The sequence below is a fragment of the Cervus canadensis genome, chromosome 19 (genome assembly GCF_019320065.1).
Source record: "Cervus canadensis isolate Bull #8, Minnesota chromosome 19, ASM1932006v1, whole genome shotgun sequence".
Classification (NCBI taxonomy): domain Eukaryota; kingdom Metazoa; phylum Chordata; class Mammalia; order Artiodactyla; family Cervidae; genus Cervus; species Cervus canadensis.
The window spans coordinates 48494259-48519884 of NC_057404.1; the positions used below are offsets into that span (position 1 = coordinate 48494259).

The 25626-nt window shown below is 41.0% G+C and overlaps 1 long non-coding RNA gene across 1 annotated transcript in view; it reads left to right on the plus strand.

Moving 5' to 3' along the window:
- LOC122422300 overlaps positions 1 to 25626 on the plus strand; it is a 69187-nt gene that overhangs the window by 23462 nt on the left and 20099 nt on the right. Inside the window, exon 3 of the long non-coding RNA XR_006263771.1 lies at positions 1607 to 1662. This is a non-coding gene — a long non-coding RNA (uncharacterized LOC122422300). The remainder of the gene's footprint in view (positions 1 to 1606; positions 1663 to 25626) is intronic.

The window sequence follows — 25626 nt, forward strand, 5'->3', positions numbered from 1 at the left end:
GCTGGAACTTCGCCTATCAAAGTATTGAGATATGTTTCCCCCACTTAGTATTTGACTATTATCTTCTGCCTGCTTGCTCCCTGGGGCATAATTCCAGAGGATACAGTGTTCTGTGGTAGTGGTTGGCAGTATCTGACAAGGGTTTTCTGAATCTGTCCTTGGTAAAGTCATCTGACAGTCTGTCGTTCTTCTGCTCAGGTCTTCTTTCATTTCTGAATTTCTTTTTCTTAGCTTTCTGGTCTCTAATAGCAAGTTGGGGCAACTGACTTTTGAAGCTTGTTTCCTGGTCTCATTTATATAATCTCTATTTCCTAGACCTAAATTTCCTTCCCTATCTCCTTCATATTGCATTAAGGTATCTCCTCTAGTCAAGGTTGTGGTCTGTAATTGTCTCTGAAAATTATCACTATAGCAACTCCTGAAGCATTTCTTTGTTCCATCAGCTCAGTTGAGATGCTCTCTGATGACCACTGACTGGTCTTATGTTTTTGTTCTTTCTGAATGGCTGTTCTTTTGCCACATTTGGAGGTGAAATGGACTGCTCAATTCCTGCTGAAATGAAAGCTGGTGATGCTTATCTGTTTCCATCCCCAACCTCCCAAGTCTACTCGTTTCCTTCTTCTAGATGCAGTCCGCTATTACTCAAATCATGCTCCTTTGCTTTTGTGGCACCTTCCATTCATGACATTTTTTTAGAATAAGGTGAAAGTGAAAGTTGCTCAATCATGTCCGATTCTTTGCGACCCCATGGACTATACAGTCCATGAAATTCTCTAGGCTAGAATACTGGACTAGGTAGCCTTTTCCTTCTCCAGGGGATCTTACCAACCCAGAAATCTAACCAGGTCTCCTGCATTGCAGGCAGATTCTTTACCAGCTGAACCACAAGGGAAACCTAAGAATACTGGAGTGGGTAGCCTATCCCTTCTCCAGTGGATCTTCCTGACCCAGGAATCCCACCATGGTCTCCTGTACTGCAGGCAGATTCTTTACCAACTGAGCTATCAGGGAAGCCCTTTTAGAGCAACTTCAATGATAAGGTATAGTGGGATTTTATCTTAATAACAGCTTAGCAATCAAGGGTATTGATGACTTTGTAGTAGTCAATAAATGTAATAACTTTTTAATTGGTGCATTTGGTATAGACATCACAGTTGTCTGTAGAGACCAAATAAACGAACAGTACTAAAGAAGGGAAAAATAGTGAAGGGGGAAAGTGTGGTTATCTCAAAGATTAGAGTAAAATTAGGTTCTATGCAGGCATTGATTCTTTAGAATTTAGCAATTCAGGATATTCAGCCCTTGAAAAAAAATCCTGGAAGATTATTTTGCCCTTGGGGCACGGATGTTTAGGTATCCTTCAATATTATTTTCCACTTCTTCAGCAGTAGAATTCTGGAATTTTAGTAAGGCAAATGGCTGCCCAAAATAAAAACTGATATTCCCAGCTTCTCTTGCAGCTAGGTTTGCTATATGATTTGGTTTGCCAAATTCTGGCCAATGGATGTAAATGGTAGTAGTGTGAAACTTTTCTGGGAAGTTTTGCTAAAGAAAGAGGATATACTCTTTTCCTTATTATTATTATTATTTTTTTTTTACCTTCCAGATGGCTGGGATGCAGAAGTGATGGCTGGAGATAGAGTAATTATCTTGGTTCATGAGGTAAGTTTAAGGATCAAGGGCATCTTCTTACTAATAAGATAAAAGCAGTTTGGGTCCCTGACAACTTGGGGAACTAGATCAACATTGTCCTCTCTGCTTGAGATTTGCCTTGACAAAAAATAAAATTTTCTTGTTTAAGCTACTATGTTTTTGAGATTTCTTTCTTTTGCAGCTAATCATAATACTAATAATGATGATTACACAGGTGTAGTGGCTTGAATTGTTATTGTTTAGTGGCTAAGTCGTGCCCTACTCTTTTGTAATCCCATAGGCAGAGGAACCTGGCAGGCTACATGTCCGTGGGATTTCCCAGGCAAGAATACTGGAGTGGGTTGTCATTCCCTTCTCCAGGGGATCTTCCGAACCCAGGGATCGAAATCACACCTGCATTGGTGGCGAATTCTTCACTGTTGAGCCACTAGGGAAGCCCAGTAGGTTGAACTGTATCCCCTCAAAAGATATTCATATACCAAGTCGTACCCATAGTTCCTATGAATGTGACCTTATTTTGAAAATGGGGTTTTTGTAGATATAATCAAATTACAGATCTCGAGAAGAGATTGTTTTGGATTAAGTTGAGCCCTAAATCCCATGATGTATCCTTATAAGAGGAAGGAGAGGGGACTTGGGACACAGAGCGACACAGGGACGGGGGCCAGGTACACAGAGAGGCAGACGCTGGAGTCACACGGCCACAAGACGGGGAAAGCCAGGAGCTACTGGGACTGGAAGAGGCTAGAAGGACTTTCCCCTCGAGTCTGCTGATAGGTGAGAATGCATTCCTGTTGTTCTAAGTTGCCAAATTTGTAGGATTTATTACGACAGTCCTGAGAAACTAATACAAAGGATAAGGATTTTAAAACATTGAATTCAGTCTTATTTTTTATTGCGGGGCCATTGATTTATAACATTATATGCTTCATGTAACATATTTTTTTGAATGAATAAATGGGAGATTCATCCAAGTCATAAAATGAAATTTAAACACAGACCTGATATTTCTTCTTGAGCATTGTGTTTATGCCAGACTTGAAAGAAGTCATTAAAACCATTAATCTGTCATTTAGAAAAAAGTCATTTTCTGCCTTAGTATATTTATCCTTACTGGGATTCTTCCTGTTAGCACATCAAAAATCCATTGTACTTATGTGTAGGTATAAGTGTGTCTTTGAAGATTTATCAACTGGCTAATGTTCATCAATGAAAATCAAATTAACAGCTTTCACTTAAAATGATACTGCCTTTTTTGGGCACTGGATGAAGTGTTTCACTGTCTTCAGAAGGAACTCAGGCTCTATAGCAACAAGAAACAACAGTCAGGTTTGGCAGTAAAGAGAATGGTTATGAATACCATGTATTAATCTTACAGGATGGCAAACACTATATTGAGTCAGTTATTAAAAGAAACAGGCTTTCCAGCTGGCGCAGTGGTAAAGAATCTGCCTGTCAATGCAGGAGATGCAGGTTTGATCCCTGGGTCAGGAAGATCCCCTGGAGTAGGAAATGGCAACCCCCTGCTCCAATATTCTTGCCTGGGAAATTCCATGGACAGAGGAGCCTGGTGGGCCGCAATCCATGGGGTTGCAAAGAGTTGGATACGCCTGAGTGACTGAGCACAGACAGACAGTAAAAGAAACAGGATAGCTGAATATTGATATGCCAATAAGTATGTTGAACTGATTTGCCACTGGGAGGGATGAACCTTAGTTAGGTGCTCCGTGTGCTTATGTTTTACAAATATGTGCTTTGTTTTCATAAACGCTCTATTATTCCACCAACTAGAGACTCACTAGTTTGTGAGAATTCTACTCTCAAAATGTCACCTGTAGGGTTAGGGAGGAAGACTTGTTGCCCTGTTAACTGGGATGAAGTAGATCTCATAAACCTTTCTATTCTCCTTTCCCCACTACCTGAATCACTTTCTATGGTATTTAGTATATGTGTGTGTGTATTAGTCAGTCATGTCTGACTCTGTGCGACCCATGGACCGTACATAGCCTGCCAGACTCCTTCATCCACAGGATTCTCCAGCCAAGAGTACTTGAATTTAGTATGTATTAGGTTATAATACATATTTTTTCAGTTGTGCAGCAAAGTGATTCAGTTATATATATAAATATTCTATATATACTATATATACTAGTATATATATGCTATATATATACTATATATATATAAATATTCTGTATATACTATACATAAAGTTATAAATAAGTTATATATGCTATATAGAAAATACATATATAAACTTACTATATATATATGTATGCATATATGTGTGTGCATGCTCAGTAACTCAGTTGTGTCTGACTCTTTGTGACCCCATGGATTGTAGCCTGCCAGGCTCCTCTGTCCATGGGATTTCCCAGGCAAGGATACTGGAGTGTGTTGCTATTTCCTCCTCTAGGGCATCTTCCCAACTGGGAACCCACATCTTCTGTTTCTCCTGCATTGGCAGGTGGATTCTTTACCACTTTGTCACTTGGAAAGCCAAATATATATATATATATAAATATATGTATATATATATTTGTATATATATATATCTGAAAAAGAATGTATGTATGTATACATATGTATACATATGTATATACAATGTATGTATATACATTCTTTTTCAGATTCTTTTCCCTTATAGGTTATTACAAAATATTGAGTAGAGCTCCCTGGGGTATACAGTAGGTCCTTGTTGGTTATCTATTTTATCCCAAACTCTGAATTTACCCCTCTCTCTCTTTCCCCTTTGATAACACAATGTTGTAAATCAATGATGCTTCAACAACAACAAAAAACTGCAACCAAACAAAAGGTTGTACAGGAACAGCAGCACTGTAGGAAACATCCCCAGACGGCAGACTACCCAAATCCCCATCAGCAGTTCAGTTCAGTTCAGTTCAGTCGCTCAGTCGTGTCCGACTCTTTGCGACCCTGTGAATTGCAGCACGCCAGGCCTCCCTGTCCATCACCAACTCCCGGAGTTTACTCAAACTCATGTCCATCGAGTCGGTGATGCCATCCAGCCATCTCATCCTCTGTCGTCCCCTTCTCCTCCCACCCTCAATCTTTCCCAGCATCAGGGTCTTTTCCAATGAGTCAGCTCTTCACATCAGGTGGCCAAAGTATTGGAGTTTCAGCTTCAGCACCAGTCCTTTCAATGAACACCCAGGACTGATCTCCTTCAGGATGGACTGGGTGGATCTCCTTGCAGCCCAAGCGACTCTCAAGAGTCTTCTCCAACACCACAGTTCAAAGGCGTCAATTTTTCGGTGCTCAGCTTTCTTTATAGTCCAACTCTCACATCCATACACGACTACTGGAAAAACCATAGCCTTGACTAGACGGACTTTTGTTGGCAAAGTAATGTCTCTGCTTTTTAATATGCTGTCTAGGTTGGTCATAACTTTCCTTCCAAGGAGTAAGCGTCTTTTAATTTCATGGCTGCAATCACCATCTGCAGTGATTTTGGAGCCCCCCAAAATAAAGTCAGCCACTGTTTCCCCATCTATTTCCCATGAAGTGATGGGACCAGATTCCATGATCTTAGTTTTCTGAATGTTGAGTTTTAAGCCAACTTTTTCACTTTCCTCTTTCACTTTCATCAAGAGGCTTTTTAGTTCCTCTTCACTTTCTGCCATAAGGGTGGTGTCATCTGCATATATGAGATTATTGATATTTCTCCCGGCAATCTTGATTCCAGCTTGTGCTTCTTCCAGCCCCATCATTTCTCATGATATACTCTGCATACAAGTTAAATAAGCAGGGTGACAATATATAGCCTTGACGTACTCCTTTTCCTATTTGGAACCAGTCTGTTGTTCCATGTCCAGTTTTAACTGTTGCTTCCTGACTTGCATACAGGTTTCTCAAGAGGCAGGTCAGGTGGTCTGGTATTCCCATCTCTTTCAGAATTTTCCACAGTTTATTGTGATCCACACAGTCAAAGGCTTTGGCATAGTCAATAAAGCAGAAATAGATGTTTTTCTGGAACTCTCTTGCTTTTTCAACAATCCTTCAGATGTTGGCAATTTGATCTCTGGTTCCTCTGCCTTTTCTAAAACCAGCTTGAAAATCTGGAAGTTCACAGTTCATGTATTGCTGAAGCCTGGCTTGGAGAATTTTGAGCATTACTTTACTAGCGTGTGAGATGAGTGCAATTGTGCGGTAGTTTGAGCATTCTTTGGCATTGCCTTTCTTCAACAGTAGAGTAGATAAATTAATTATACATTCACACAACAAAACATGATATGGTAATGGGAATAAATAATCTATAACTACATACAACAATGTGTGAAAACAGTTAAAATACAAGATACTTAATAAATGGAGCCATTCACACACTCACATACACACAGACACTCAAAGAATATAATACATATTTTAAAATAAAACTTAAGGCTTTAATGATGTGACCCCTGTCTCTCAGCCTGACCCCTCTCTCCCACCCCAGGTTGCAGCAGTCACAAGCACCATTTTTCAGGTCCCTGAACGAGCCTGACTCTCTCACATGCTGTTCCCTCTGCCTGAAACACTCTTTTCCTGACTGTCTGGTGAGCTCCTATTTACCCTTTAAGTCTCAGCTTGTGTACAACACCCTCACAGATAGGCATTTCCTTCATGGCACTTATTATAACTTCTAATAGTTTAGTTTACTTTCCAAATTGTCTTTGTTTTCTTGTTAAATGTTTGCTTTTTGCTTCATAATCTCCTTAAAAGAAGGGACTATGGCTCTTGGTCTGTATTCTTTACGTCCCCTTTATAATAGCAGGCACTTAGCAAATGTTTGTTGAATGAATGAATGAAAACAACAGTTTTAACAAGGGTTCTGGATATACCTTAGTAGCTCAAACTGTAGCTTTAGACTAAGGAAATAACTGCAGTCATAATAAGAAAAATGTAGGTTGATGGTATAAGAAGAACCATGTTTCTCAGTTCTGGCTGGTCATTAAAATCACCGAAGGAACTTTGATAAAATGATGATGTCCAGACCCCATTCCAAGGGTCTGGAATGGGCCTGAACATCAATATTTTTATAAATTCTGATTCTGCTATGTGACCAAGGACAGAAAAACCACTCATGCAGGTTCTGGTAACTGGTAATAGGACATACTTTTTCTTCTGATATCTTGTTTCATTTTATTGCTATTAATAATTTCATTATAAGTATTCTGAACAAATATGACAATAATTTACAGGAAGAGAGCTAAAAATATAAATCATAATATTTGGTAAGTTATCTTGATGTAAATATCTGCAGCACATTTTGTGCTGTGCAATATAATAAAGCCTTACCTTAAGAATTAATAACATTATACATTGAATTGAAAAAGAGTAACTTTGGTGACTGTTCTTACAAGCAGTAATGTAAGCCCAAAGTCTGAGAAAATGAAGGTGTGTTAGAAAGGTCTACCTTATCTTTTGTTATTTATTCAAGAAACTAATGTCAGTTGGAGAAGGAAAATACCCATTTCTATCTTCCCATAAACAGAGTCCAAGGCATTTATTCTTACACAGTGAGATATTATTACCATGCAGGAACTTCCTAGCTCTAACTATACAGATGTTCTGGAGAAACAAACACGATGGTTAGGTAGGAAACATGCTGTGTTGAGAAAAGAGGAATGTGCTCTGGTGGAGAAATGTGAAAAATGAGGACTGTTCTGAGCAAGAAGCAAGAGTTCTGCCTAAGGGGCCCTGTCTGTCATATCCTTCCTGGGACATAGTGGCCACTCATTTGCAATTTCTGAATAAATGGACTTTTGTGCCTGATAAACTTGACTTTCTGGCTCAGTCCTAACTGTGACTTTGGAAAAATTCCTTTATCTCTTGAGTGGTTATTTCTTCATCTATGAACTAGAGATAACCTTTCAAATTACAAGAGTGATTGCGTCGGCCTGGTAGGGTAGATTGAATCATTGGCCTAATTTCTTCACCTCTCTCTACCCCCGCATCCTTTGCCCTGTAATCCTGCAGTTAGTCTCTCTCCGTTTGAGCTCAGTCACATGTCTGGCTTTGGTCTGTGAGATGTGACACATGCAGGGACTAGTCTCCATCTTGCTTCTGTGCCACTGATATGAAAAGAACTTCCTCCAGTGGCTGCTGCTCCTTCGGTCTGAGTTCCCGGATAGCGTGGATCCACGCAGAAGACTGGAGCCGAGCCCGGGACATGGAGCCCAGCCTGGGCAGAACCACAGCTCTGGGCAGAGGCACCTCCTCAGCCTCGCCCCGAAGTGAAGCTGCGCTCCTATCTGGCAGATCTGCGAGTCAAAATTCAATGCTGCGTGTCCTTTGCCGCCGAGATCTGATAGCTGTGTGACGCAGGAATGCTTCACTAATATACCAGGTTTTACCAGAAAGCAGACAAACTGAAGCAAAAGCTCTAGGGCAGCCCCTTTTATATAAAGAGACTTAATAATGGAGCACAATCTTAGGGAAACCGGAGTGAGGGAACAGGTAGGGGCAGGAGGAAGCATCAACAATACACTTAAAAGAGGTGGCTGATACCATGATGTAATTAATGGTCGTTATTATTATTAATATACTTTTAGGGGAGCTGATTGAAATCTTTCAGTTTTAAAGATAATTCATGGAAGAGCAGGTCTTTATAGTCTGCTATTTTCAAAAGTTCAAAATCTTGATTTGGGACATTGGGAAAGTGAGCCCTGGCTGTTTTCTTTCTCTTCTTTTACTTTTAGGTATTCCAGTTCTTTGCCTTGCAACATCTTTAACATGCTATCTGATTTTGTAGATCTGTTTCTACATAAGGTCACTGGAGGCTCTGCCAGCATTTTGTAAGTGAAGCAGAAGCCCGGTGTTAATATTGTACTATAACCGCAAAATGAAATATTTGACAAAGTAAGAACTTTGGGTGATGTTGGAAATCTAATGTTTTCTTTCTTTTCTCTGTACTGTAATTTAGTTGTTCAATCACTCAGTCATGTCCAACTCTTTGCGACCCCATGGACTGCAGCACGCCAGGCTTCCCTGTCCTTCACTATCTCCTGGAGTTTGCTCAAACTCATGTTCATTGAGTTGGTGATGCCATCCAACCATCTCGTCCTCTGTCATTCCATTCTCTTGCCTTCAATCTTTCCCAGCATCAGGGTCTTTTCAATGAGTTGGTAATTTCGTAGAGGTGAGATTTAGGCTAGTGGTCTGAGATAATGAATTGTATAGGTAATTTCTCCAGAGCACTAAAGTTGGTGAATTTATAATTGGTTCTTAGCAGAGTTATAGTATCCAGGAATGGTGATAAAACCAGGAAGAAGGCAGATGAAAATGTCTGTAGTAAAGAATGTTATGCCCGATGTCCGAATCCCCGAGCGGGAAGAGAGAAGGCTTCCAAGACAATGCAACTCGCAGGAAGGGAAGTTTATTACTGACTCGAGCCAGGACTCTCCGCCCGCAACCAACGCAGTGGTGCGGGTCAGAGAGCCCGGAGCCCAAGCTGTTACACAAATTTATAGGGTGGGAAGAGGATTGGTTACACGTTTGCAAAGCAATTTCATTGGTCAAAATTTTTGCGGGCGGGATTTTCCTGGGGGTTTCCGCCCCGTTCCTAATTTCCTAATTGGCAAACAGTGGTCAGTATTAAGTGAAAGCTAATTGGTCCTAATTGGCAAACAGTGGTACCAAGTAGGAAGGTCTACTCCTAATCTAAGCTGCGTTACTTCTGCTCACCTCATAAAGAACACACTGGTAAGTACAGTTGTTTAGACTGAATATTCCCGCTGCTAAGGTAGATCTGGGCCTCCCTTGTGGCTCAGGAGGAAAGAATCTGCCTGCCATGCAGGAGACACGGGTTTGATCCTGGGTCAGGAAGATCCCCTGGAGAAGGAAATGGCAACCCACTCCAGTATTCTTGCCTGGAAAATCCCATGGACAGAGGAGCCTGGCGGGCTACAGTCCATGGGGCTGCAAAAGAGTTGGACATGACTTAGCAACTAAAGAACAACAAAGGTAGGTCTAATTTAGTGTTTCTTTTTCACTAGCAGGGTTTTGTATAAAGAAGGTATTTGAAATACTAAAATCTGAATACATATGTTTGAAGACAAAGATGTCTGCTTTGGGGAAGAATTAGCAATATTGCTGTGGGGCTGATTAACTAAAGAACAGATGTTACATAAGGCTAGAGTAAATGGGAGAAAATGAAGACACTTAAGGGCCAGATGGATCTTTGACCTGTATTGCTGCTCACACACCAGTTTCTTAAAAAGTCCCACCCCACAGTAAACTTTCCAATTGTTGAAAAACAAATGCAGTGCAAGAGTGTTACATCTTGTATACCAAAGGATAAAGATAATACTTATTTACTGACATTTATGGATAATATAATCCTTAGAGTGCTTAAATTAAATGTTAAAGTTAATCCTCTTTACATAGTAAACCTTATCAGAATTGGATGAGAGGACTCAAGGCTAGAGCAAAGTCTTGGACACTAAATTAATATCATTTTCAAGAGTTTCTTAAAATGAATAACCTGAAAAAGGGAAATGAAACTTTCCACAGGATACATGCCTGTGGGGCTTATTTTGAATAGAAATTCTTTATTAGCAGCTACCTGAGAAAGTATATAAAGTGTGCAAACTAGGTATTCATATTTATTTGAATCCTTTTTTTCTTCAAAGATTTTAAAATGTCTTTTTTTTTTTATATTTATTCTGACTCACCACTAATGTTATGAATAATTTAAGTCCTGGTAAAGCGCTAATTCCAGAGTGAGAAGGTAACTTGTAAAGAGCTGGGGCTTAGAGGTAGTTAGCTGATTAAATGTCAGGACAAGGTGGTGGTGAGTGAATGATCTTCAGGTCACCCCTGCGAAAATGTCCTCCTGATGTGGACAAAACCGCTCTTCTCCCTGCCAGCAAACAATGGCATGGACAGTGGGTGGGACGTGGGGCTCTGCCCATCTGGACTTCGGGGACCTGGGGCTGGGTGTGTGGGAGTGACTGTCCCAAAGTCGCAGGGCATGATGCCATGGGACACCGGGGTCAAGGGCAGAACAGGAAGTAGAGAACTGGTAAACTGATAAAGCCGTCATGTAAGGGAGCTGGCAGAGAATGAAAACGCGGAGCTGCAGAGAATTGATGGGTGTGGATCAGACAACAGCAAAACTGAACAAACAAGTTTGAAAGGTGGGGGCTTGAAAAAAGGCTTTAGAGGCTGTGATTGTGTCTGAGCCTGCTTCAGATAGGCAGGCAGGAGTGCTGGACTGCAAGGTGCTACAAGCTTCCTCAAGCCTTCCTCTCTTGATTAGTCAAAAACACTTGAAAAGAAGGATGGAAATAGTCAATCAGGAGGATACTCCCTGCTTCAAATCTGCAGCACCCTTCATTGATAGACATACACTTGCCTTGGGAGCAACTTTCTTTCAATATAGCCAAAGCAGATGCTTTGAAATAAGGGTGAAAAAAGGGACTGTGAAAGATTTCACATTCAAATGCTAAAATTTGTGATTTTTATGAGTCTCCCCTCTCCCCTCCAAGCTACTACGTGCCTTTTAAAATCCTTGCTCTGGAAGAAGAAGAACCTGCAGTCTGGGGGCCCCGATAGTCTCTAGTTAGGAGAGGCATGCAACCAGAGAAGCAAGGCTAGGAACTGTCAATGCAAGCATGCCCGCAACTGTGACCACAATGACCCCTGTGTACGCTGCCAAGGCCAAAGTCACTGTTAGAAATAGGGCCTCATCCACAGGAATCTATCCTTGCTTTTTAAAAATGTGTATGTTTCATTTCAGAACAGAAATATATTGATGTGAAGCTAAAATGGTAAACCCTGTAGTAATGTGGTGAGTCAGCTGAACTTTATTTCATCCCTCTGGAGTCATTTTTTGATGCCTAGACAGATGCAGGGGTGACATTCCACACGCTCAGCAGAGTCTGTGACGTGGGCACGGCTGTCGGAGGAGATTGCTGCTTGCGTCAGCAGGGCCCAGGGGCTCCCTGCTCTGCCTGGCACTGCCTCTGCAGGATGAAGATGGGTGGGCAGGAGGGCTGGGGGCAGGGTCAGAGGTGCCCAGGGCGGGCAGATGACCCTGTCGGGCTCAGAGCGTCAACTGTTTACCGATCAATGTAAAGTCTTTCCAATTCGTACCAGCAGGTTGGCCTTGCAGGCTGAGTATTAATTCTTCCTCTTGGAGGTGGCTTGTTTGCTTGTTTTTAGCTCGTGTCATTTTAATGACCTCCCTCGGCTCTTCAGGGGCTTCCCTCGTGGCTCAGCTGGTAAAGAATCTGCCTGCAATGCAGGAGACCTGGGTTCGATCCCTGGGTTGGGAAGATCCCCTGGAGAAGGGAAAGGCTACGCACTCCAGTACTCTGGCCTGGAGACTTCCATGGACTGTATAGTCCATGGGGTCACAAAGAGTAGGACACAACTGAGTGACTTTCATTTTCACTTTCACTTTGGCTCTTCAGAATTGCCCTCATCTGGACTGTTTATGTTGCTTATGCCACAACTTGGGCTGTTCTTGTTGGCTTACGAATAGTGTTTCTTACTTTATTCTATGATTTTGGGATTGGTCACGTTGACGCCTTGTAGTTGTAGAGAGGGTTGAAAAGCTAACATAAACAAAATGTTTTGAGATCTTCAGATGGTCATTAGGAACCAAATATAAAGGGAAACTTTTCAAATTCAGATTCTTCTCACAAAGTCTAGCTCCCCACAGAGTGACTGTTAGGAGGAGCTGAGAGAGTGCTAACTGCCAACATGTGTTTTTGTTGAAATGTATTTGCTAATGTAAACAACTTATGCCTGCCTGTGGCACCCAGGACCATCACGTGAGGCTTACATGCTACTTGGAGAATGCTGCTCTCTCGCAGAGACTAATACATGTAAATCTGTAACTCATATTTCTGTGCTCACGTGTGTCTCATGCAATTAAAGCAAAAGGCAACTCATGTACATGAGGCCAACACTCAGAAAACTTTAACATTTGATCGCTAGAAACAGAAGGGAAAAAAAAAATCCATGGAAAATAGGGGGGAAATTTGGAAAAGATGAATTAAATGATAAAGGTAATTTCTGTATCTTTTATTTTGAATTTATTTACTGTGACATTATTTTTTTGTCATTATTTTGACATTATTTTTTGACATTATTTACTGTGACATTATTCATTTACTGTGACATTATTTTTTTAATATGAAGTTTGTTTTTCAAGGTGTAGCTTTGCTAATGCTAGGAAATGAAATGGCTTAGAAGCTCTTTTATTTTTGAATTAATTTATTTTAATTAGGGGATAATTACTTTGCAATATTGTGATGGTTTTTGCCATACATCAACATGAAGCTGCCATAGTGTATACATGTGTTTTCCCCCCATCCTGAACCCCCTCCCACCTCCCTCCCCACCGTATCCCTCTAGGTTGTCCCAGAGCACGGGCTTTGCATGCCCTGCTTCATCCATCGGGCTTGCACTGATGGTGTAATGTATATGTTTCAAGGCTATTCTTTCTAATCATCCCACCCTTGCCTTCTCCCACTGAGTCCAAAAGTCTGTTCTAGGAGCTCTTTTAGATACTTAACTAGATACATCTTAACTCTTGGACTAACAGAATATTCTTAGGCAATGGTTCTCAAACTCCAGCATGTGCCAGAATCACCTGCGAGCTTCCAAGACACAGCTTGCTCGGCCTCCTTCACTGAGCTTTTGCTTCAGTAGATCTGGGGTAGGGTCTGAGACTCTGCATCTCTAACTAGTTCCCAGATAATGTGGCTGCTGCTGGCCTCCAGGACGGAGGCCTGTTGAGAACCAGTGAAAGGCAGAGGTTATCAAGCTCTGATGCACAGCAGAATGACCTGGAAAGCTTTGAACCAAAGCTCAAGTTGGAGCTCCATTCCCAGGCCTTCTGATTTGATTAGTCTGGGGTGTGTCCTAGGGAAATGGCAATGTTTAGAAACTCTTCAGGGGATGATAATGTTCAGCTGGTGCTGGAAACCACAGCCTAAAGATTAATCACTAGGCTGGGGTGTGTTACTGGATGATTTTGCCGGAATATTCAATGATTTTTGAATCTAGGAGTAATGTTTGCACTCTACACATAACCAGCTAAACATTTTTTCTTTTTTTGGAGCAACTATAAAATTTGGTGGAAGCCAAATTTATTTTCAAAACGTGTTACATTCATATCACAATTAGCAGCAGCTTTCAAATAATGACAGTTCCTTCCGAATTCTGGTGTGAAGAGAAGGGTTGAGACTGGGGTCTTACTCACACTTGTTTACATCACCCCCTTCCTCCCCACCCTCATCTCTAGTTTCTGAGCCACCTTCTTTTTCAACCTTTTGTTCAAAGGTCAGTCGGCGGACTGCTGGAGCTGTCCTCCAGACAGTAGGTGTAAATAGGAAAAGCTAGAATGGCCACAAAGGAACTCGCGGGCACCCCCTAGGGGTGGGGGTGATTTATTTACGGGGCACTGGTGTGGGAGTCAAATGACAAAGTTCAGATTTTTTCCCACTGTCTCAGCCTAATGGATCTGTGATCATTGGAAGATCATTTAATCCTATTAAACGTCACTTTTCTTAACTATAAAATAGGGATAACATCTGTCTCTTGTGAGTTTGTTTCAAGGATTAAATAAAATGGTAGGGGCAGGACATTGATCTCCTTGCTGGCCACTGACACCAAAGCTGCTAAGATAATGCCTTCAATGCAGAAGACACTTGATGAGTGTTGGTCAAATTAAAACAAACTTCTTAAAGTTCAAAGTACTAAATAAAAAGAATTACCCTGAGGGAACATACTTTCTAGCCTCAAGCTGTCTGTATTACCCGTGCACTTTGGCCTACATCCTTCTTTGGCCTAGATTCAGCTTTACAGGCATTGAGTGTTTACAGTCAGATGATGGAAGCAAAAGTTGATATGAATGCATTCTTTCTTGTTGGAGTAAACATCTGATTATTATCACATTTCATTTCTCAAATATTCTTTCAATAAAGAGTGCAAAATATAGCCTGTTGACACTATTTCCTTTCCAGAACTTCAGAGGTAATTCTTTCTTTGGTTGGGAAAGAGTTGTTAGCTGAAGTTAGGAATGGAAGTTCTGGGTTTTATTTATTCCTAACAGTACTGTAGTACCTCATGCTTTATAAATAACCTTTATTAACTTAACATTGGCACGCCTCGGGTTACCGGTGATAATTATGCCAAAATACATCTTTCTCTCTTCTAATAACAATTTTTCTGTTTTGTTATACACAAGGACTGATAGGGTAGGATCAATCTGATCAAATGAGTTAGGGTAGGAGTAGGGATGTCTCATTTGTCAAATTACATGATTGTAAGAATGGAAATGAGCTGGATTTGGTTGTCAGAGCAGTAGCCTCCATGTGCTCGGCAAAGGACATCATTGACTATTTCGGTTGAACACGTTTTACCATGGCATATAAAGTTCCTTAGTTAATGAAAACTTGTATAATATTATCAGAGCCAAGAAGATAGATGTATGCATACATGTAAAATTTAGGGAAAAAATCTTACTTATAGTCTTACTTTATAAATTATTTCATAAGGCAGCTTATGTGTTGATGCCTTTGTGTAAAGCTGACATGTAGATCCCACCACTTTACTTTTTCTAAGTAGTAAGTATTAAATGAGAAATTATTGCATCATAGTTACTTACAATTTTTACACAAAGTAGTTTCGAAAAGATAGAGCATTTCTATTACCATATAGGTAATGCTATGACATGATATTTTCTTGTATTGGTACAAACAAAACCCTCCAAAAACAACTTGGAAAGGAAATCCAAGATTTTACAAAATAATTAGAAATTCTAGCTTACCCAAAGCAGGAAATCTCAGAGAAAACTCCTTTCCTCTATCCTCAAGCCCCTCCACCCCCTCCTTCACCCAGTCTGGATTTCACAGGCAACAGCTTTTTTTTTTTTTGCAGTTGTAAAGTTAGCCTTCAAATATAAACCGAGGTCCTGGGCTCCATTACTGTTTCTGGCCAGAAAACTAGAGTCAGTGTTATCTCTAAGTTTGTGAAATTCAGAAAAAAACAGCTCTGTGGTGGCAGGGCTAGAATTTTATAGCCTGGGTAAGGAATGCCATTGAAGTTGTCAGACTCATAAACTTAAAATGTTTAGATCTTTTGGAGGGAGGGAGCATGGTGTGATGGTGGAGGTAAGGAACGCCAAATCTACAGGATAATGTTTTATTCCTAAGACTCTCAAACATTTTTACAGCTTATGCTCGTGTCTTCCAGCCTCAGTTTCTCCACTCACAAAATGAAATAATTATGAGAATTAACATACCTTTGCTTAAGGTCTCAGCTTAGATGCTACTTTCTCTTGGGACGCCACCTTCTTTGAACCTCTGATTTTTGATTTGCTGCTTAATTTTGGAAAACCCAACCCCTGACATCGCTCCTAAAACTCAGAGATTACTTACCACACGATTCCATGTTTGCCTTTTTACTTCTCTCCCTATTCCACCTCCTCAACAACACAACCATCCCCCATCTGCTCAGATTATAAACTCTGATCTAAAACTGAATTTTCATTGCTATCACTGCAGTGCCTAACTCTGTGTCTAGACAGTGGGACACTCAGTGAATGTTTATTCACAGAATAAAGGGAAGAAAGGACAGATATTCTTCTTAGTGCCCAAGGACAAGTCTAATGATGTAATTGTTACAAGATTAAACAAATTCTTTTTTTGCATGTGTATGTTTGTGTGGGTGGCAAGTGAAACAGTCCTATTAGCATGGCTCCAGAAGAAAAGAGAAGGTCATGTTGGTGAATGGTTCTTAACAGCCAGAATGATTCATGGAGGTATGTACGCTTGGCACACACTTGCTGCCGGCGTGATGGGCAGGGCACAGCTGCTCTGGGACGCTTTCTCCCTGCTGGATGGACAGGCCCTACTCATGAAAGGAGGGAAACGCTCTTCTGTTCTACATTCAAACAGAAACACGCTGTATGGTGTGAAGGGATTGGACAAGTCGGACGACTTTCAGTTAGCTGAGTTAGCCAGTCAATAATGCTAATGTTTATTGAGCATTTATTATGCACACGTGCCAAGTTGTTTCAGTGGTGCCCCACTCTCTGCAACTTTATGGACTGTAGCCTGATTCTCCAGACAAGAATACTAGAGTGGGTTGCCGTGCCCTCCCCCAGGGGATCTTCCGGACCCAGGGATTGAACCTATGTCTCCTGCATTGGCAAGTGGGTTTTTTTTTTTTTTTTTTTTTTTTTAACCGCTAGTGCCACCTGGGCTTTGCTATATCAAGATACTTTACTAGGCACTTACATGATTAATTCAACTAACCCTCAGGACAGAGATTATTATGATGTCTCTTTTAGAGACTTTTTAAGACACAAAGAACTGATGTAAACTGCCTAAGTTCATCTAACCAGAAAACGCAAGATGCAGGCTTCAAACTCAGATGGTCAGGCTCTGCAAGTGTGGAACCGTCGTGCAATCCCAACTCTGGGGACCAGGGCTCTCAGCTTAGAGGCTAGGAGGGCCGGTTGTTCTATCAATCAATCAACCAAGCAGTCAGTCTCAGACTCCATCCTGGTGCTGGGAGAATTATCAAAACAATGCGTGTCAAGCCGCTGCCCTAACAGCTTTGTGGTTATGCAATTCAGGAGCTTTCTTAGAAAATATTTCAAGACAGGGTGTAATTATGTGCATATTTGCATGGTGTGAGGGGAATCCTTCATGCCCAGATACTGAGAATCACTGCTGGCCTTCTAGGATGAGTTCTGAGGGAAAAGCATTCTTTGACCTACACACATCCCTCATCTGAGCTAAATTGCTGACCACCTAAGGCATCCCTTCTGCTCCTTTGAGGACAAAGGATGCTGGCAGGACTGGCTTGATTATTCAGGAGGCAGAGGAGAGTGTTTTATGTGACTAGGAGAAGGATCAAAATGATAATAATGACAACAATGAAAACTAGCATTTATTGAACATGTATGTGCCATGCGCTGCACTAATATGTACCTACTCACTCACATACCTTGTAGGTGCTGTTATTATTTATATTTTGCAAATGGCACAACTGTGGCACACACAGAGAAGGCAATTTTGGTATTACAGGGCAATGTCTGAACTTATATTTGTCTTGCCTTAGCAGTCTGTTTCAAACACTGTTTCAAACACTTCACATACATTAACACAGCCAGAGGCTGTTTCAAACACTTCATATATATTAACACATTTAATCCTCATGATACACCTATTTCACACAAAAGGAAACTGAGGCGGAGGGTGATTAAGTCATTTTGTTGAAAGCACTCAACCTAGTGGTTATTTTTTTTTTGAAACCTTTTTTAAAAATTAACTTTTATGGGAGTATAGTTGCTTTACAACTTTGAGTTAGTTTGCACTGTACAGTAAAATGAATCAGCTATACATGTACATTTATCCCCTCCTTTTTGGATTTCCTTCCCATTTAGGTCCCCACAGAGCATTAAGTAGAGTTCCCTGTGCTATAAAGTAAGTTCTTATTAGTTATCTGTTTTATATACAGTATCAATAGTGTATACGTGTCAATCCCAACCTCCCAATTCATCCTGCCCCCTCTCCCCCTTGCCGTCCATGTGTTTGTTCTCTACCTCTGTGTCTTTATTTCTGTTTTGCAAATACACAACCTAGTTGTTCTAACCATCAGCCTGATTGATGTAAAAGCCTGATCTTGTGACCATTATGCTCTTCAGCCTTTGCTGTATTTTCTTTCATGACTTACCAAGACTGCCTGGGTTTTCTGATCTGAAGAATGACATCAACACCAGTAACACCTATCTTATAGGATTAAATGTGATGGCTTATGAGAGGCTTGAGCACAGGGCCCAACACATTGGAAAGGTTCAATACATGTGAATTTAGGATGTGACCAGACTTTACACATTTTTATTTACTTTGGAATTAGAACGAGATTCAAACATTTATTTTTCTCTTATTAGCTGGGTCTCTTCGACAATGTACTTAACTTGTCTATACCTCAGTGTCCTCTTCTGCAGAATGGAGGAGATCATTTTATTTAATTAGTTATCCCAGAGATTGTTGTGAAGATGAAATGAGACAATCTATTTAAAGAGCAGTGGCAAGTGCTCAATTAGTGTTTGCATCTTATTAGGAGAAGGAAGGGGATGGAGCCAGGAGGGACACAGAGAATGTTTACTATGGAGACTTCATAGCATCATTAAATATGGGTGACTCAATGTCAGGCTCCTGAGTGGGGTCAAGAGAACTGTTTGTCAGGAAGACCCGATCTGCTATCATCTTCTCAGAGCACTGGGAAGCCTGTGGGCGGGAGCCTGAGCCACACAGCCCTGGGTTCGAGCCTGCTCTGTGTGGCTCTGGCAAATGATTTAATTGCTCTAAGCCTCTGATTCCTCATCTGTGCAATGGGGATAATATCACTGCCCTCCTGGAGTTGTCAGGAGGATTAACTGAGATATTGTATGTAATTCACTTGGCACAGTGCCTGGCAAATAATCAACTCTCTGTAAAGGTAACTATCAATGCTACTAAAAGTTGTCATGGAGGATGAGAAAACACAGCCTCATGACTTACACAATCGTGTAACCATTTCTGACTAATGTGACTACTCCCATGTTCCTAAGGACTTTTATTATGTGGTTAGGCCATTTGCTGTCCCTGCTACAAGTTTGGCCTTGTAGTCATAGAGTCAGGAGAGTTTTAGAACTGGGAAAACAATGGGTAGAGTAGAAGAAAATTATAGAGATTTTTTGATTTGATTGTTTGCTTTAATAAATCAGATAAGTGAACTCATAGCATTTAACGGACATGTTGGAGATCAGAATGGCTTTTTGGTCAGTAAGACCAGAACCTATGTCTTTTGATCCCATACCTAAAAATCTCATTGAAATTAACAAGTCACCTCAAATTTCCAGGTCACCTCAATTTTATATCACTGTGGTGAGAGGTGCTAAATGCAGCTGTAATCACTTTAAAAGGGTTAGTATACTGACTGAGGCATTGAGGAGAATCTGATTTCCTGAGTTTTTGCTTATTGAGGACTCATGAGCCTACAAATGAACGTTTTATGTGTACTTTTTATACAAAATATGGTTAGGACAAACGTAGAGACCTTACTCAAGATATGTAAGAGATCATTAATTGCAAAAATTCAGAAACAAGCAAAAACCCCCAGACTCAACCAAAAACTATTTCAAAATAGTGGGAGATTCTCTTAGGTTTGAATGCTGTTTTTACCAATCTCAAGAAAAAAGTTATACATTACCAAATGAACTATATCACTTGAAATTAGATAATGATTGTTTCCACATGGGAAATCTATGTCTTGCTTTCAATTTTTTTTAATTCATAGAAAAATTTATCAATTAGATAAGTTGATTTTTTCTGTTTTTAAAATAATTCAGAAATGGAGAAATGAGTAGATGATATGTTAATTTAACTGGATTAAATAGGTGTCCTCCATGAGATGGGGCTTCCCAGGTGGCGCTAGAGGTAAAGAACCTGCCAGCCAATGCAGGAGACACAGGTTCGATCCCTGGGTCAGGAAGATCCCTTGGAGGAGGGCATGGCAACCCACTCAAGTATTCTTGCCTGGAGAATCCCATGGACAGAGGAGCCTGGTGGGCTACAGTCTATAGAATTGCAAAGAGTCAGACACGACTGAAGTGACTTAGCACACTCGCATGCATCTATGAGATAATTGCTAAGTCTAAAATTTGTTTTACTTTTTGAAATAAATATATATTTTCACCAATATTGTTAATATTTCAACTACAGAGAAATCACATGGTATATTGTACAGTAAAAGAAGAATAATAAAATAGATAAGAAAAAGCCATTCAGCCTTGCTCTCCAATGTCATTTAGAGTAATCCTTTATAGTTTAAATTCCATAATTGTTTAGCTGAATGATATGTTCCATTAACTGAAGAGTTTAACAACATAAAAATGGATTTTTCTCTCAAATATGAGAAAAGTAAATGTCATTAATAGAGTATGCACCCTCAAAGTGCCATCAGGGCCCAGACCCCTATCATCCTGCCTTATCTTCTGTCCAGAGTCTGGCATCTGTTCATTAAAATTGGTTTCTCTTCTTTTTTCCATAGTCATAGAATTGCAGCTGAGATGTGGCTTTCTGGGTAGATGCCAAATTTCCTGGTCTCTCTTGTGGCTGGATGTGGCCATGTGATGTAGTGCTTGCCAGTGAAGAGGGAGAAGCTATCCCCTTACCGACCTAAGAGGGAGTCTCTGATCCTGACCTTCCACCTTCCTCCCTTCCACCTTTGTCTGGATGGGGATAGCTAGAGTGACTTTGGAAGCCACACAACAAAGATTACAGAGTCACTGTGAGCCCAAATCCTTGGCTGATTGGAGCAAAACTGCCCATTGCCAAAGCCTTCACCTCAATCCATTACACAAGAGAGAAGTAATCTGCCTTCTAAGTCACTGAGTCTGGATTTTCTTTGTTGCAGCTTCTTAACCTCTCTCAAAGCCACCTTGTGGTCCAAGGTGGCTGCTTGGGGCATCTGTGTGTGGAAGTTCCAGTCATTATATCCATGTTGCTAGGTAGGAAGAGGGAAGGCAGGATGACAAAAGCTGTCCCATCTTAGGTCCTTTCCGCAGGTTTGCTGGAACTGTCCCATTTAACCACTTACTAGGCACAACTTTGTCCCATGGCCATACCTAGCTGAAAGGAGGCTGGGAAACATAATCTTTATTTGCGGGGTGGTGGGGAGGGGGTGCCGGGAGGGGAGGGGGGAAATATGCCCAGGTGAAAATCAGAGTTTTATTCTGAAGAAGGATATTGAGAATAAACAACTTCCATTCTCTGCCACAGATGCATTTTTCATCTTCCAGTGAAAAGGTAAAGATTCTCATCACTCCACTGATCAGATGGCCTTAATTATTTGACTCTGGAAATTATCAATGAGCAATGTAATTATTCCTATTAGAAATTATGCTCTTCATAGTGATCGCTCTCTCTGTGTGAGGGTATGTTCGTGTGTGATTGAATAGGCATTTGCGGGAAGAGAAATGGTGGGGTTTGGCAGTGGTAATAAAGTTGACAAGGCCTGTGCTCTCGCATGATGCTTTTTGTTCGCAGAGAAAATTACAGTTCCTCCAGGATTCAGAGAATGTCATCTTTCTCCCAGAGCTGGAGATGTTACAGATGCTACAGCTTACCCATGGGACTTGGCCTGCCACGGGATCTTACTCAGTTGATGAAATATGTTTCTGGATGGCTGTTGGTGGTGTGTTACATTGTAGAGCAGTCTCTCTCTTCTTTTGCAATTTATATTATTAAGCCCTCAAACAAACTCAGTGTAGGGATTTTCTAACTGGCTTCCAGACCCATATTTAATGTTGCCATATACAAGATGTTTGACAGTGCCCTTACAATGTAACATAGCTACTGGATGGTATGTATACATGTTCTGGACAGTGGGGAGAACCTCAAATTTCCCATCATGTAGGATGTCTTTCTTGGAATCTTTGCTGTGAGTAATATTAATCCAAATAAATTCCTTGTATACATTTAACCCAATTTTGATTAGAACTGGGTATGATTCATTTCAACCTCAGATTTAGTGTCCTCTCCCTTTCTTAATGTAGTGACAGCTTGAGATAGGTAAGTGGAGAGAGAATTGAGAAATGTGCTCTTAACTATTGCTTTCAAACTATCACTAAAAAAGACGGTTTCATCATCTTTTCATATCTCCTAAGTATTAAAGTGACACACACAATTCTTAGTATGCCCAAAAGTGCATGATTTCTCTAATGGGGGGCAGAGACCATTTCTATTTCTCATGGGATGATATTTACTTATTAAAGGTAATGTTTCTTTTAATCACTATTTAGTTCTTAACACTTGTCTTAAGAGCAAGTGCTTGAAGAATATCAGTAATATATTCATGAGGCTAGGTCACTCCGGAGGAGTCTTCATAAGCAATTTCTGAGCTTGCAGCATTCCTAGCAGAGTGCTTCAGAAATGGGGTTGCAGTTCATGTGGAGCAAGAGCCTCATTATTACAACAAAGTGTGAGAAAAGAGTTGTAGTTGAGTTGGGGGATGAAGGGGGAAGCTCTGTCAGAACTGACTCTCCAGGGCTGGATCCGTCGCTGAAAAAGCTGGCTGTCTTCCGACATCTGCTTTCCTTGTTTTTGTAGTAGTAGCAGAATTATTAGCTGGGCTTTCTGGGCAACTAGGTGTGCACCAGTGATAGTGTTCTAGCCAGTAAGATATTAACAAGAGTGCCATGTGCAACTTGGAGATTTATGCTTAAAGGGTGAGGCCACGCCTTTTTCTCCTCTTTCTCTCTCCTGGCTGCAGTGGGGTGGGAGGTCTGCAGGTGGAGCAGCTAGGACTGAGCAACAGGCAAGAAGGAGCCTGGGTTCCTGGTGCCAGGGACCTGTCACACCTGCTGGATCACTGGGACTGACAGTTGAGAGAAAAGTAAACATCCGTCTTACTTGAGACATGGTTAGGTTAGGTCTGTCTACTACAAAACCCAGCCAATATACCAGGAATACAGGGGGTGTAGTCCTCACATTGCTGTGTCCCCCAAGCCTCATAGTCCAGTTCCAGATTCAACCACTTTCTGTGGAGCTGAGCTTACTCACACCCTCCTCATTCCCACCAGAGACTTCCCCTGGGGTTGGCATCTCTTTCTGTCCAGTGGTGGGTAGTGTTGAGTCCTAGTCCACACCTATATTTTCCTCTTGCTAACCAAGGGAAAGCCATCCCAGATTTCTGGAGATGATGAGTAGATTTACAAGGCAAACATCTCTGGTCTCGAGTGGATTTCATAATCCCTTCCAAGACTGTTATTTTCCTCCACATAATCCCCTGAGTCTCTCTTAGTCTGTGGTAGAAAGTACTGACCTCCAGAATCTCTACTTTTTAACAAAGATGCTCTGCTCCTACTTTCGTTTTCCAAAGTTTATTCTTTTTCAGGGTGATGTCTAGTACAGTAAAGAATCAACTCTAGGTGTCACATGCGGGCATTTGAGACACAATGGAAAAAAGTTTAATGAGAAAAAAAAGAAATACATTTTATTGGTATCACATGTACATGATGTGGGCACGTTTACCTGATTGTTCTGACGACAAAGCCTGTTTCTGTACTAAGATTTCACTCTGTGTTCTGTTTCTGCACACAGTGAAGTGCAAGAAATTGTGTCTTGGTGGAAGGGGATTCAGGTCTCAGAAGACTGGAGAACTCATCTAGGTGGGCTATTTACTAGTAGGACTCTCTGATTCTCAACCTTCCTGGTTAGATGGTTTGTTAATATTTTCTGTGAATGCCTCAATATACTCACTGGATGAGGAACCCTTGGGTGCATGGTGATAACATGGGTGAAAGTGCCTTTGAAAATCATTAAATCCTATGTCACCGTAAGTTAGAATGAGTCTCCATGAACTTGCTCTTGCTGGCCTCTGGTGAAGGTGTTTTGTTAATGCTCAACTACAGATGTGAACTTGGACTACATTTCCACAGACACTGTAAGCTCATCTCTCAATAATTCATACATGTTTACTCTCTTTCCTAGGTAATCTTCCTCCTTTCCGATCCCCATCAACAGGTGTCTAGATAATTTCTTCAAGTTACCTCTTAGTTTTGTCTATGGAAGAAGATCTTACAGACCCAGCTCTTCAAAAAGTGATAAACTTTAATCCAATGGCATATCGGCATTATAGGCACTTACTTCTGGGGTTAAGTATAGTTACTTTCCTTTGAAGGCGAACTTCTGTTTCCTTTGAAGAAAGGAGCTAGTGTTGGTTGCTCCTCTGTCTCTGCATCCTTATTTTCTGTTTCCCTCTTTTATAGCACTGGTTACTTAGTATCATCATTATGGGTTCATACTGAAGAGCAGCAGGTGCTAAGCTTTGTATCTTGATGACTCAGCCATAAAGAACCCAAGGCAGGAGACGCAAGGGATGTGGTTTCGAACCCTGGGTCGGGACGATCCCCTGGAGAAGGAAATGGCAAGCCATTCTAGTATTCTTGCCTGGGAAATCCCATGGACAGAGGAGCCTGGTGGGCTATAGCCCCTGGGATTGCAAAGAGGCTAAAACAGCTGAGCAACTGAGCACATACACACACTCAGCACCGCACCAGGAACACAGTCGTTTCTCATTCCGTGGATATGGAATGAATGAATGAATGAGTGAATGATGGTAAATTGCTTATTTGGGACAGGCAGTATGTCAGGGATAAAATAGGGGGTACTGTTTGAATGTTTGACTGCCTGGTGATTAAACGGCACTGAGTCAGTCTCACCTACATCGCTGCAGTTGAGACCTTAGAGGTTTAGCATCATGGGAGAGGCATATGTGTTAGAGGAAAAAAGTAGATGAAATAAGTTGCTGTCCTTGGAGCAGAAAATATAGCATGGAGAACAGAGGTAAATGTCTGTGGAAAAGTAGTTTGAGAACTTGGAACGGGTCTGGTGTTGCCTCAAGCTTGCTGCTGCAGCTCTGGGAAATATCTTGTTCAGAACCATACACTTCAGGCTCTGTAAATAAATCACTGAGAATTATTTATTCCTGCTGTGTCTGTAGGCTTTTTTTTTTTTTTTTTTTTGGCCACCATATAGGAAGAGCAGACTCCTTTAGAAAAAGACATTCATTATATTTCTCAAATATTTTAACAAATGATCATCTCAGAAGAATTCTTTTTTTTTTTTAACCAGACAAAACTTAGGATGCCTTATCTATTATAAATAGCTTTGGGGACAATAATGTTGTGCTGTAACTTCCTTTATATGATGATTCTTCCACGTAAGTCAAAGAAGAATGTTTAGGTGCTAAGGCATAAAAGAAAAACCCTTTCAAGCAGGGATCTCAGTGGGTACATGAAAATGAACATTCAAGGGAAATGTTCATTAAGGGTCATGTTCTAGTAGAATCAGAGAAAACTGACTTTAATTCTTCTCTCCCCTCACCCAGTTCAACAGTGTCACCAGGTTGGAAAACACAGAGAAAGGGAGATTAATCATTAGTAAAAACACACCCTTC